Genomic DNA, 13,975 nt, shown 5'->3' with positions numbered 1-13,975 from the left:
GTAGGCCTACAAAACAAATGCTAACAGCCACTATACGATGTTCTTTAAATGTGTTTTAGTAATTTAAGCAATGGCTATGCAAAGATTTCAATAAAGATTGTAATTTATGACCATTGAAAGAGTTCAATAAAGGAATATAAATCAATACAGCTTCATCAAAACAATACAAAGACTATTTCTTTAAAAAAGTTTTAGCAGGTAAAATAAATTCAGATTAAAATTAATATATATCTAAATATAATTAGTAAGTTCGGTTTAATTTTGTCTTGACTTTGATTTATGACAGTCGACTAGACTTGTTTTGTAGGCGAAGACTCAGCCTGTGCAGGAAGTATTTTAGACGTGAGCTACCGGTAATGAAAACATACACAATAAACACCCAATATTAAAGCTGGAGTTAGTTTGAGATCCCTTAAATCCGAGACACATTGAAATGTAGACAAGTTAGCTTAGAGCTTAGAATGTTAAACATAGATAAATTACTCTAAACAAAAGTGATAATTTTTTTTTAATCGCAGTCGGCATTGGTAAAACATATGCATTTTGTCACAATCTATAGACTTCTTATCAAACCTGGTTTATTGAACTAATATAATATCGTGGGTTTTCTGGAATCGATTAAAAAATTGAACATGAAAAGCAACAGGTTAGCATTGAGACTATAAGTGAGAGCTCTTCTCTGTAAAGCGATTAGTTAGGACGTATGTTTACCTTAGGCCGACACTTTCCCATTCAAAGATTGACAGGCAATTGAACGGAAGATATTGATACAACTCGGTCACGACTTCAGGCACAGATTACTTTCTATTGTAATGTTTGATATACCCTCCTTTTTTTCTTCTTTTCTATCCAAGGCAGTTTTACAAGTGGTTCAATATTTGATATAATCATTCTCGCGTTAGATCACAGAGAGTCTCGTGTTGTAACGAGCATAAACGAAATTCTTCTTCGACCTAGATAGAATACGTAGATTTATATTCTATAGTAATACACTAACTACAGCACGGGCTCTCCAAATATCTGTGGTACTTGAAAACACAAGTTAATGATATTCAAGTTTATAATTTCGTGAAACATTCAATTATATGTCAGAGAAATAAAGACATCGACTAGTTCTAAAACATCAATTCAAAACAGAAAACACTTGGTAAACATTGTCCTAATTTACATAATATACTGAAAAAAGAAAAAGTTGTCTGAGCATAAGTGCCTGTAGTCTCTCTCTTAGTTAGATCCAAAACAGGATGGAGTTATAATCGAAGGACAAGAAACGTATGAATTAATTTCTATAGATCAAAGGGTACAAATTATATTGCATATATCAAGACATGAGTTATATTATTTATATATATTATTATTATATATATATCAAGACATATATTCTATTCTATGTATCAAGACATGGGTTACACTTTATAGATCGAATTGTATCAATTGTATTGTAGAGACCGTCAAGTTATATGTCGACTAAGTCAGCTCAGATACAATCATCTTTAAGTAATAGTGTCTGTTCATTGAGCATGCTGGAGCTACAGCAGACAAATTGAACCCAACGTGTGAGAACCACTGGTGTCAGTGTACATTCAGTTGAATGTACTAAGCTGATAGGCCAGAAAGTGGGTCCTTGTGTATGTGTGTGTGTGTATTATATAACTACTTGGAACTGTCTAGTGAAAGCAATGTATCACTTATCATTCTGGATGTTAACTAGCCTTGTAAGTATACGTTTAATGTTAAAAGTATTTACATTACAGATAAACTGAATTGCCAACCATTAAAATCTTATTCACATCGAACGGAATATATTTCTGACATAATAAATTTTTGTTTGTTTGATTATATTTAACTTTAAAATATGTAATTACGACTTTATCATGTTAACAATATTCATGTTTCACAATAGTCAACATGCACACTCACCATTTCCAGCATACATCCAATGTTTGAAAAGTCCCTGATGACGAGTCCACAGAATGACCAATGTGAATGAAATCAATCAACTAAGACGCCAGAACACTGCCCCTGTGATTTCCATGGTCACCTGTGACATATGCGGTCAAAGGACCAGGCAGCAAGACTTACTTTCTCATCAGATTAGAAAGCGATGTCTGGACTCAAAACTGAAACATGATGTTGTTTGTGCTGTCAAGTAGGTTGAACTAGAACTGTAGTGCTCTGATTGACTAAGTATTGAAGAACTACTGTTGTATTTAAGGTTTCTTTAATTGTGTATCGGGTGTAAAACTACGAAATTATTGATAAGCTATGTGTTAGAAAGAGTATATAAACTTACATTTGTCTTATTTTTTTCTCTTATTGTCTCCTATTATACTTTTAAAGAAATTATAATTTATTTCTAATTATATTTCTTAACTCCTTTTTTAAAAAATGTACAGCGGATCTTAAAATTGAAACGCAAAGAGCCTGTAACTGTGATTAATTTAAGTATGAAAAAGGCTATTAAAAGAGCAGTACCTTCTTAAAGAATTTCATCAAAGCGTTCTTTTCTTTTGAAATAATTCAGTATGCACAAGCTCACTTAAAGGTAACGTAGTACTAATACATAAAACCCTAGACCGTAATTAACAAACACAGAGGTTCGAACCAACAGAAGTCGCATGAAGACACAAAGGGAGAGACACGTTTCTTTCTGATAGAAACATTCTTACGTGCTCCTTCTTCCCTAGTGCCATTAGAGCATGCTACGGGTTGTTTGAATCAGCCATGAAAACTAATGACAGGAGTGTTTAAGTCTCTAATTAATTGACAGATGGATGCTTTTAGGATGTAATTATCTTTTGTTAAGAACGAACGTCTGTAATTTATAAGACAAGAAAAACATTATAAAAAATACCTTAAAAAAAACAGCAACAACAGCAAAGCTTATACGAAGTGTAATTGTATCAATTAGTCAATTAATTATAATTCGTTACAGATCTGGACCAACAGCAATAAACCTGTGCGATTAATAATATTTGTACCAATTGTTTTTGTTTAGCGCTATTTCATGCTTTTAGCTTGCTCACTACGCTATGATCCTATCACGTGACTGGACCAGTTGGGAAAATGGGGAGGGGAAAAAATAGAGATCTGGATAAATTTTACATGTAATTGTTTTTTAAAAGCTCTTACACACAAAACAATGAGGGGCGGGGGAACGACATGATTTCGAACTCTCGGCTCACGCTTACTCGGGCCGACATGCTAGCCACTCTGCCAATGACAATTATTTGTTGCAATTTAGAGTGGCTATCTGTAAAGGGGACTAATTCAGCCCATACCACCACTTCAGTCAAATAAATTCTTTTTACTTTGTTCGAGATACCAAACAAAATAATTAATTACCAATAATTAAGTAACTAATTGTTTTTTTTATATATTGATTCCTGTGTTGTCTGGTAAACGAGATAGTTCTACAAAATGTTAGCTTCATTCGAGATTGGGTGTCGGAGAAATAACATGTACAAACTTTTACCAGTTGGTTGATATAAGCTTTGTAATAAGTGTAAAAGTAGCAATTATTTGCAATATAAACATGAAGTAAAATTCTAAGGGAGACAATTCATAGGACCGTAAGTCAGGAGTCCAGACACAGTGGTTCTTCTTTTAGCATTGCAGTAGCCGGCACTAAGTTCGTTAGTGAGACAAATTTCGTTATACAAGTATTCTTCCGTCCACTTTTTAAAGTTCAGCTAGGACAAAGGCGTCTATAACAACGGTCAGGTTCTAGAATTCAAAGAGCAAAATATTGTTTTTAAAATACCTTTTAAAAAACAACCCCATATGGGAAAGAACTATATATTTAAAGCCATGTATCTAAATACTGTAAAATTTATTTTCGTTTTCTAAATCAAACAAAATGTATTAATGACCATTAATTAATTAATTAATTAATTTTTTTAATGGATTCGTTGTTTGTTAGGGACAGTGAATACTTGTTCCATGTTTAAACTTGATCGAAAAAGGGTAGTAGGTAGTAAATAAATTATGACCAATTGCCAACAGGGCTTTAAAAGGGTCATCAGTATTGGAGGTGAAAAGCTGACTAGTGTCAGCAGCTTCATGTACCTCGGAGCTATTGTCTCAGATGAGAGAACGAAACCTAAACTACGTGCCCGAATAGTACAGTCCACAGCAGCCCTTTCAAAACTTACAATAATATGGACAGACAAAGGTTTAGCCCTCGGCACCAAAATCAGGCATTTTTATATGCTTGGGAGTCTTGGACGCTGACTGCAGAGATAGAGAGGAGGATCCTAGCAATGAAATTGAGATGCTACAGAAGGATCCTAGAAGTCACATTCAAAGACCGCATCACAAACCAAGAGATTAGAGACAGGGTTACTGTAGCGATTGAAACCCATGATGACCTTCTAACTATCGTAAAAAAACACAAGTTTAAAATCTATAGCCATATTACAAGATCTTCGGGGCTCGCAAAGACCTTCCTTCTGGGAACAGTACCAGGAAAAAGAAGAAGAGGCAGACAGAGAAAACGATGGCAGGACAGCATAAAAGAATGGAATGGGCGTGCCATTGAAAGAGGTTCTAAGGCAAATGACAGAGAGGAATGGAGAAAGACGGTCGACGAGTCTTGCATGGTGCCCCAACGGTCCAAATCACTAGCGGATCCAGAACTTTGGAGTGGGGGGGGGCGATTTTTTTTCAAACCCTAACCCTATGCATAAACGTGCGTACAGCATGATTTTTGTTATATATTATGTTATATATAAGAATTTTTTTTTAAAGCAGTGTTTCTCAACCTTCGGCGAAAAAAAAACAGTCATGTTGAAGCCTTTCTCTTGCAAGCTTGGGGGTCTGGGGAAAGTATTCTACTGACATCTACAGCACATTATTAATCAATGGAGTTCGGGGCGAAGCCCCGACGCCAAAAGTGTTTTCTTGCATTCTTCACTGCAGAAACGCATTCTACTGACATGAAGCTCCCTATTAAAAAATGACCTTCTGAATAGTGTTGTAAACTATTCTAATATGAATTTATAGGCCCTTAATACATTGCAAATAAAACCGATTCGTTCCTTGAAAAGATAAGATACCCCACATATTTAGATTAAATCTTTTGAGGATCGCCGCCGAAGAAAAAATTATTCGATAAATAATATTCAATATAATTCAAGCGTAAATTGTAAGTTATAGTCCCAAATTTATGTAACTAGAAGATATCAGATTGAGCAAAGGTTGGAAAAGCCGACTGCGACGCATATTTTTTGGTTTAGAACTCATCTCAATCGTGAATCTTATACTGAAAAATTTCGTTTGAATTTTAACTTTTCCAAAGCAAAGTCTTTCATAAAATAATTATAATAAATTCATGTGAAATTACATAAACTCTGTCTGGAAAGGGGAGGGGCGATAGAGTGAAAACGATTAATCCTCGCTCCTTTTTATAATTTCTGCTAGTGATTGCATTTGGCATTAAAGAATAGGGGTGGGGCGAATCGATATAAGAATTTAATTTATAGCATATATAAATTATATCAGTGACAGATTTTTGTTATTTTGTAATTTCTTAACTATAATACAAAAAGAAAAAGTATTTGTTTGTCGATGGGGGGGGGGGAAGGCGATTGCATGTATCGCCCCTCCCACCTGGTACAACCTTTTTTCATTTTATATTTAATAATTATAAAATTTGAGATTAGAGTGTGGTGCGACATAATATACAATGGATTCACATATCAATACGTAGTTTATATTATATAGATATTCAACTAATTGTGTTCACAAACTATGACTTCTCCATAAAAATAGGACCGCCCCCCCCCACTAAGAGGGCTAGAGTGGGGAGGGCAGTACAGGCAATCGCATACCCCCTACCCACCGAATCGGCCAAAATACCAGAACGGGAGCGACATAATATAAAATGTATATATTAATTCGACTAATTTTGTTCACAAACTATGATTTCCAATTAAAAGTAGGACCGACCCCCCCACTCAAAGGGTTAAGGTTGGAAGGGCTACATATGTTCGCCCCCCCCCCCCCACACACCAATTGGCTAACAGGTGAACGACATAATATAAAGATCGGTTAAAATATCAATAACAAGTTTTAATCATATAGATATTTAATTGATTCTGTTAGCAAGCTGTGATTTCTACAAATAAATTGGACCGCCCCCCCACTCAAAAGTTTATGTGGGGGGGAGGGGCGGATTGATGTCATCGCCCCTCCCGACCCCACCAAATCGGCCAACATACTAGAGGGGGGGGGCGAAATAATCTAAAAATATGTTAAAAATATAAATAATTAGTATATATTATTAACATAAGTAATAAATTCGTATACAAATTGTGTGAATTCTAATCTAAAATTCGTCCGCCCCTACCACCCCCCCTTGGATCCGCCAGTGGGTCCAATAGACTAAGGTATAGGTAAAGGCAAAGGCAAAAACATCAGTAAATGGATGAGTTACGATGAAATGTTTCAATTGTCTCATACGATGAATTTCAGATTAAGTTAAAGTGTTTATTGTGAAATTGTGAACATATTTCAGATTAAGTTAAAGTGTTTATTGTGAAATTGTGAACATATTTCAGATTAAGTTAAAGTGTTTATTGTGAAATTGTGAACATATTTCAGATTAAGTTAAAGTGTTTATTGTGAAATTGTGAACATATTTCAGATTAAGTTAAAGTGTTTATTGTGAAATTGTGAACATATTTCAGATGTTCAAGCTGCCATTATGCCGTACTTGTTCAATATATACTTGGAATGTTTTTAAAAAAAATCAGCACTTTAACTCTCTTTGCTTTCAAGTTTCGGAAAAGCTCTTAAATAACCCAGACATTAGTAAAGGGAAACTATTCTTTAAATAGGAATAAAAATAACGGATTTCGTCCCTTGGTACACGCCAAGTCTTAAATCGATCTTTCATTAAGAAACAGGATTCGAGGCTTAGACCTTTAGTAGAAAGACTAACAGAAGGATTAGAAGGATAGTCAGCGGTGTAATAGAAAACTTTCTTCTATTCCCTTTCTTTCTTCTTAACATCTGATAATGACTCAAAACCACTGCTGCCCACATGACCTGACTCATTTTGTACTTTTTAATATGCGGGAGGTGCAAAGGCGAAGGTCGATAATTACCTCATCGCTGTATTTAACCAATAGTAGGCCTACAAAACAAATGCTAACAGCCACTATACGATGTTCTTTAAATGTGTTTTAGTAATTTAAGCAATGGCTATGCAAAGATTTCAATAAAGATTGTAATTTATGACCATTGAAAGAGTTCAATAAAGGAATATAAATCAATACAGCTTCATCAAAACAATACAAAGACTATTTCTTTAAAAAAGTTTTAGCAGGTAAAATAAATTCAGATTAAAATTAATATATATCTAAATATAATTAGTAAGTTCGGTTTAATTTTGTCTTGACTTTGATTTATGACAGTCGACTAGACTTGTTTTGTAGGCGAAGACTCAGCCTGTGCAGGAAGTATTTTAGACGTGAGCTACCGGTAATGAAAACATACACAATAAACACCCAATATTAAAGCTGGAGTTAGTTTGAGATCCCTTAAATCCGAGACACATTGAAATGTAGACAAGTTAGCTTAGAGCTTAGAATGTTAAACATAGATAAATTACTCTAAACAAAAGTGATAATTTTTTTTTAATCGCAGTCGGCATTGGTAAAACATATGCATTTTGTCACAATCTATAGACTTCTTATCAAACCTGGTTTATTGAACTAATATAATATCGTGGGTTTTCTGGAATCGATTAAAAAATTGAACATGAAAAGCAACAGGTTAGCATTGAGACTATAAGTGAGAGCTCTTCTCTGTAAAGCGATTAGTTAGGACGTATGTTTACCTTAGGCCGACACTTTCCCATTCAAAGATTGACAGGCAATTGAACGGAAGATATTGATACAACTCGGTCACGACTTCAGGCACAGATTACTTTCTATTGTAATGTTTGATATACCCTCCTTTTTTTCTTCTTTTCTATCCAAGGCAGTTTTACAAGTGGTTCAATATTTGATATAATCATTCTCGCGTTAGATCACAGAGAGTCTCGTGTTGTAACGAGCATAAACGAAATTCTTCTTCGACCTAGATAGAATACGTAGATTTATATTCTATAGTAATACACTAACTACAGCACGGGCTCTCCAAATATCTGTGGTACTTGAAAACACAAGTTAATGATATTCAAGTTTATAATTTCGTGAAACATTCAATTATATGTCAGAGAAATAAAGACATCGACTAGTTCTAAAACATCAATTCAAAACAGAAAACACTTGGTAAACATTGTCCTAATTTACATAATATACTGAAAAAAGAAAAAGTTGTCTGAGCATAAGTGCCTGTAGTCTCTCTCTTAGTTAGATCCAAAACAGGATGGAGTTATAATCGAAGGACAAGAAACGTATGAATTAATTTCTATAGATCAAAGGGTACAAATTATATTGCATATATCAAGACATGAGTTATATTATTTATATATATTATTATTATATATATATCAAGACATATATTCTATTCTATGTATCAAGACATGGGTTACACTTTATAGATCGAATTGTATCAATTGTATTGTAGAGACCGTCAAGTTATATGTCGACTAAGTCAGCTCAGATACAATCATCTTTAAGTAATAGTGTCTGTTCATTGAGCATGCTGGAGCTACAGCAGACAAATTGAACCCAACGTGTGAGAACCACTGGTGTCAGTGTACATTCAGTTGAATGTACTAAGCTGATAGGCCAGAAAGTGGGTCCTTGTGTATGTGTGTGTGTGTATTATATAACTACTTGGAACTGTCTAGTGAAAGCAATGTATCACTTATCATTCTGGATGTTAACTAGCCTTGTAAGTATACGTTTAATGTTAAAAGTATTTACATTACAGATAAACTGAATTGCCAACCATTAAAATCTTATTCACATCGAACGGAATATATTTCTGACATAATAAATTTTTGTTTGTTTGATTATATTTAACTTTAAAATATGTAATTACGACTTTATCATGTTAACAATATTCATGTTTCACAATAGTCAACATGCACACTCACCATTTCCAGCATACATCCAATGTTTGAAAAGTCCCTGATGACGAGTCCACAGAATGACCAATGTGAATGAAATCAATCAACTAAGACGCCAGAACACTGCCCCTGTGATTTCCATGGTCACCTGTGACATATGCGGTCAAAGGACCAGGCAGCAAGACTTACTTTCTCATCAGATTAGAAAGCGATGTCTGGACTCAAAACTGAAACATGATGTTGTTTGTGCTGTCAAGTAGGTTGAACTAGAACTGTAGTGCTCTGATTGACTAAGTATTGAAGAACTACTGTTGTATTTAAGGTTTCTTTAATTGTGTATCGGGTGTAAAACTACGAAATTATTGATAAGCTATGTGTTAGAAAGAGTATATAAACTTACATTTGTCTTATTTTTTTCTCTTATTGTCTCCTATTATACTTTTAAAGAAATTATAATTTATTTCTAATTATATTTCTTAACTCCTTTTTTAAAAAATGTACAGCGGATCTTAAAATTGAAACGCAAAGAGCCTGTAACTGTGATTAATTTAAGTATGAAAAAGGCTATTAAAAGAGCAGTACCTTCTTAAAGAATTTCATCAAAGCGTTCTTTTCTTTTGAAATAATTCAGTATGCACAAGCTCACTTAAAGGTAACGTAGTACTAATACATAAAACCCTAGACCGTAATTAACAAACACAGAGGTTCGAACCAACAGAAGTCGCATGAAGACACAAAGGGAGAGACACGTTTCTTTCTGATAGAAACATTCTTACGTGCTCCTTCTTCCCTAGTGCCATTAGAGCATGCTACGGGTTGTTTGAATCAGCCATGAAAACTAATGACAGGAGTGTTTAAGTCTCTAATTAATTGACAGATGGATGCTTTTAGGATGTAATTATCTTTTGTTAAGAACGAACGTCTGTAATTTATAAGACAAGAAAAACATTATAAAAAATACCTTAAAAAAAACAGCAACAACAGCAAAGCTTATACGAAGTGTAATTGTATCAATTAGTCAATTAATTATAATTCGTTACAGATCTGGACCAACAGCAATAAACCTGTGCGATTAATAATATTTGTACCAATTGTTTTTGTTTAGCGCTATTTCATGCTTTTAGCTTGCTCACTACGCTATGATCCTATCACGTGACTGGACCAGTTGGGAAAATGGGGAGGGGAAAAAATAGAGATCTGGATAAATTTTACATGTAATTGTTTTTTAAAAGCTCTTACACACAAAACAATGAGGGGCGGGGGAACGACATGATTTCGAACTCTCGGCTCACGCTTACTCGGGCCGACATGCTAGCCACTCTGCCAATGACAATTATTTGTTGCAATTTAGAGTGGCTATCTGTAAAGGGGACTAATTCAGCCCATACCACCACTTCAGTCAAATAAATTCTTTTTACTTTGTTCGAGATACCAAACAAAATAATTAATTACCAATAATTAAGTAACTAATTGTTTTTTTTATATATTGATTCCTGTGTTGTCTGGTAAACGAGATAGTTCTACAAAATTTTAGCTTCATTCGAGATTGGGTGTCGGAGAAATAACATGTACAAACTTTTACCAGTTGGTTGATATAAGCTTTGTAATAAGTGTAAAAGTAGCAATTATTTGCAATATAAACATGAAGTAAAATTCTAAGGGAGACAATTCATAGGACCGTAAGTCAGGAGTCCAGACACAGTGGTTCTTCTTTTAGCATTGCAGTAGCCGGCACTAAGTTCGTTAGTGAGACAAATTTCGTTATACAAGTATTCTTCCGTCCACTTTTTAAAGTTCAGCTAGGACAAAGGCGTCTATAACAACGGTCAGGTTCTAGAATTCAAAGAGCAAAATATTGTTTTTAAAATACCTTTTAAAAAACAACCCCATATGGGAAAGAACTATATATTTAAAGCCATGTATCTAAATACTGTAAAATTTATTTTCGTTTTCTAAATCAAACAAAATGTATTAATGACCATTAATTAATTAATTAATTAATTTTTTTAATGGATTCGTTGTTTGTTAGGGACAGTGAATACTTGTTCCATGTTTAAACTTGATCGAAAAAGGGTAGTAGGAGAAATAACGTGTACAAAAATTGTACCAGACAGACAGACAGACAAACAGAGTTAATATAAGCTTTGTAAGAAACAACGATGAGAACACGTTTTCGCGGCCAAAGTGGACAGCATTATACATTTGTTAAACGCGTCTGCAGGCTACTGTAACATGCTCAGTAAACTGTAACTATGTATTTTGACTTCTTCATCGCTTCTCTACCGAGAAATCAGAACAAAACAAGGCACCACTGGTCGAGCTGTAACCAGTTCAAACACAAAAGGGAAAAGAAAATAAATATTTAAAAAAGAGAATTGTGTGGGTACATGTGTGTAATTAGCGTTTTTTCCTGTAAAAACCAATTTAATAATATTTCCTATACCGATCTTAGGATATCTCCGTTTTAGTTCCCCCCCCCCCAACCCTCTCAATTTTTTTGTTATTTCGGTGTCTGCTTCTTTCAACATTTCATTTTTAGCGGCCCCCGAAAGGAGAAAAGACGCTATTAGTTTTGTGTGAAAGGTCTGTCTGTCCGTCCGTCCCGTTAAGGTCTCGTATACTAGAAAAGATAGTGAAAAACTGAGAGTGACATCATAATATTTTAGTCCATTCAAAGTTCTGATGCAACGGCTATTTTTTCTTTTCTAAAAGCGAAAACCCTTGTTTTTTAAATGACTTATGCAAGCAGTTTTTATTCATAAACAAGGTTACAAAGACAGTTTGTGTGGAAACACAAACTTAAAATCGGCCCCCGAAGTGGTCCACCCAGGCAGGATTCAATATTTTCAGAAAGAACATCCAAATGAAATTATATCGAAGACAAATGAGAGATAAGAATGGAGAAAGAAGGTTGACAGATCTTACGTAGTGCCCCAACGGTCCCGCAGATCAAGGGATAGGTGAAAGTGAATGTAAAGTTAGATGTGAACCTGGCCCACTAGCGGATCCAGAACTTCGGAGTGGGGGGGGGCGATTTTTTTTCCAAACCCTAACCCTAAGCATAAACGCGCTTATATATATATATATATATATATATATATATATATATATATATATATATATATATATATATATATTGAATGTTAAAAAAAGTAGTGTTTCTCAACCTTCGGCCAAAAAAAGCAGACAAAAACACCCACATTGAGGCCTTTCTCTTGACAGCTAGGGGGTCTTCGGAGTGGGGGGGGGGGGCGATTTGTTTTCCAAACCCTAACCCTAATGCCCAGTAAACCCTAACCCTAAGCATAAACGCGCTTACAATATATATATATATATATATATATATATATATATATATATATATATATATATATATATATATATATATATATATATATATATATATTTGAATGTTAAAAAAAGTAGTGTTTCTCAACCTTCGGCCAAAAAAAGCAGACAAAAACACCCACATTGAGGCCTTTCTCTTGACAGCTAGGGGGTCTGGGGGAGCGCTGTAAGCTCCACCAGTGGGGAGCGGGGCGAAGCCCCGACGCCAAAATCGTTTTCTTGCATTCTTCACTGCAGAAACGCATTTTCCTGTCATCTACATCTCATTATTCATCCTATTAAGTGGAAGTGGGAGGAGAAATTAAGTGAACCAATTAGATTTTATTCAAAATTTTTTGCATTTTTAGTATTCAAGAATAAATTGTGAGTTATTGTCCCAATTTCTTTTTTACAGCAGAAAAATATCAGTTGGAGTAAAGGTTGAAAAGATGACTAGGAAAATACTTGCGCTCAATTGTTACTCTTATAATGAGAAATTTCGTATGAATTCTAAATTTTCCAAAACAAAGTCTTTCTTAAAATAACTAAGATAAAGTCGTATACAATAACATAAACTCTGTCGCCACATTTGACTTTTCTGTTTTAAAACGTCAGCTCGTCAGCGACTCGCTAAAAGAATTCAATCTATAGCAGATATACATTATATTAGTGATACGTTCGTTTTTTTATCATTTTGTAATAAAATACAAACAGAAAAAAGTATTGGTTTGTCCGATGGGTGGAAGGCGATCGCATATATCGCCCCTCCCACCAGGAACAACCCTTTTTCATTTTATATTTACTTACGATAAAATTTGACATCAGATTGTGTGTCCGACATTATATACAAATGGATTAAAACATCAATATATAGTTTATATTATATAGATTATTATAGATATTCAACTAATTTTGTTAAAAAACTATGATTTCTCCATAAAAATAGGACCGCCCCACCCCATTCAGAGGGCTAGAGTGGGGAGGGCAGCAGAAGCTTTCGCCCCCCCCCCCCCCCCATCCACCTCATCGAATCGGCTAAGACACCAGAAGTGTAGCAACATAATATAAAAATTATGTTGTAATTCAACTAATTTTGTTCACAAACTATGATTTCCAATTAAAAGTAGGACCGACCCCCCCCCCACTCAAAGGGTTTAGGTTGGAAGGGCTACATATGTTCGCCCCCCCCCCCCCCTCAATCGGCTAACAGGTGAACGACATAATATAAAGATATGTTAAAATATTAATAACAAGTTTTAATTATATAGATATTTAATTGATTCCCCCCCCCACTCGAAAGTTTATGGTGGGGGGGGGGGGGGAGGGGCGGGATTGATGCCATCGCCACCTTCCCATCCCACCAAATCGGCCAACATACTAGAGGGGGGAGGGCGAAATAATCTAAAAATAGGGTGAAATATAAATAATTAGTATATATTATTAACATAACTAATAAATTCGTTTAGATATTGTGTGATTTCTTTACTAAAAGTCGGCCGAGTGGGGGGGGGGGGCGATCGCCCCTACCGCTCCCCCCCCCCTGGATCCGTCAGAGAGTCCTGGCCTAACTAGTTCCCCTTTCAGACCTTGTGGTCTATAGGGCAGATGATGAAAAGTTCATCT

At 34.9% G+C, this 13,975-nt stretch overlaps 1 protein-coding gene across 3 annotated transcripts in view; it reads left to right on the top strand.

Moving 5' to 3' along the window:
* LOC106057040 (dynein beta chain, ciliary-like) overlaps positions 1 to 13,975 on the top strand; it is a 131,625-nt gene that overhangs the window by 7,716 nt on the left and 109,934 nt on the right. For 2 of the 3 annotated variants that reach the window (XM_056020081.1, XM_056020082.1), the window contains 4 exons: positions 1,446 to 1,715; positions 1,930 to 2,149; positions 8,578 to 8,847; positions 9,062 to 9,281. The gene's annotated coding sequence lies outside the window, so the exon portion shown is untranslated. Of the gene's footprint in view, positions 1 to 1,445; positions 1,716 to 1,929; positions 2,150 to 6,537; positions 7,331 to 8,577; positions 8,848 to 9,061; positions 9,282 to 13,975 lie in introns of those variants that run through there. The other variant, XM_056020083.1, reaches the window with a different exon arrangement.

Source organism: Biomphalaria glabrata, chromosome 2 (assembly GCF_947242115.1).
Source record: "Biomphalaria glabrata chromosome 2, xgBioGlab47.1, whole genome shotgun sequence".
NCBI classification, from domain to species: Eukaryota; Metazoa; Mollusca; class Gastropoda; family Planorbidae; genus Biomphalaria; species Biomphalaria glabrata.
This window is presented reverse-complemented; position numbering and strand designations above follow the sequence as displayed.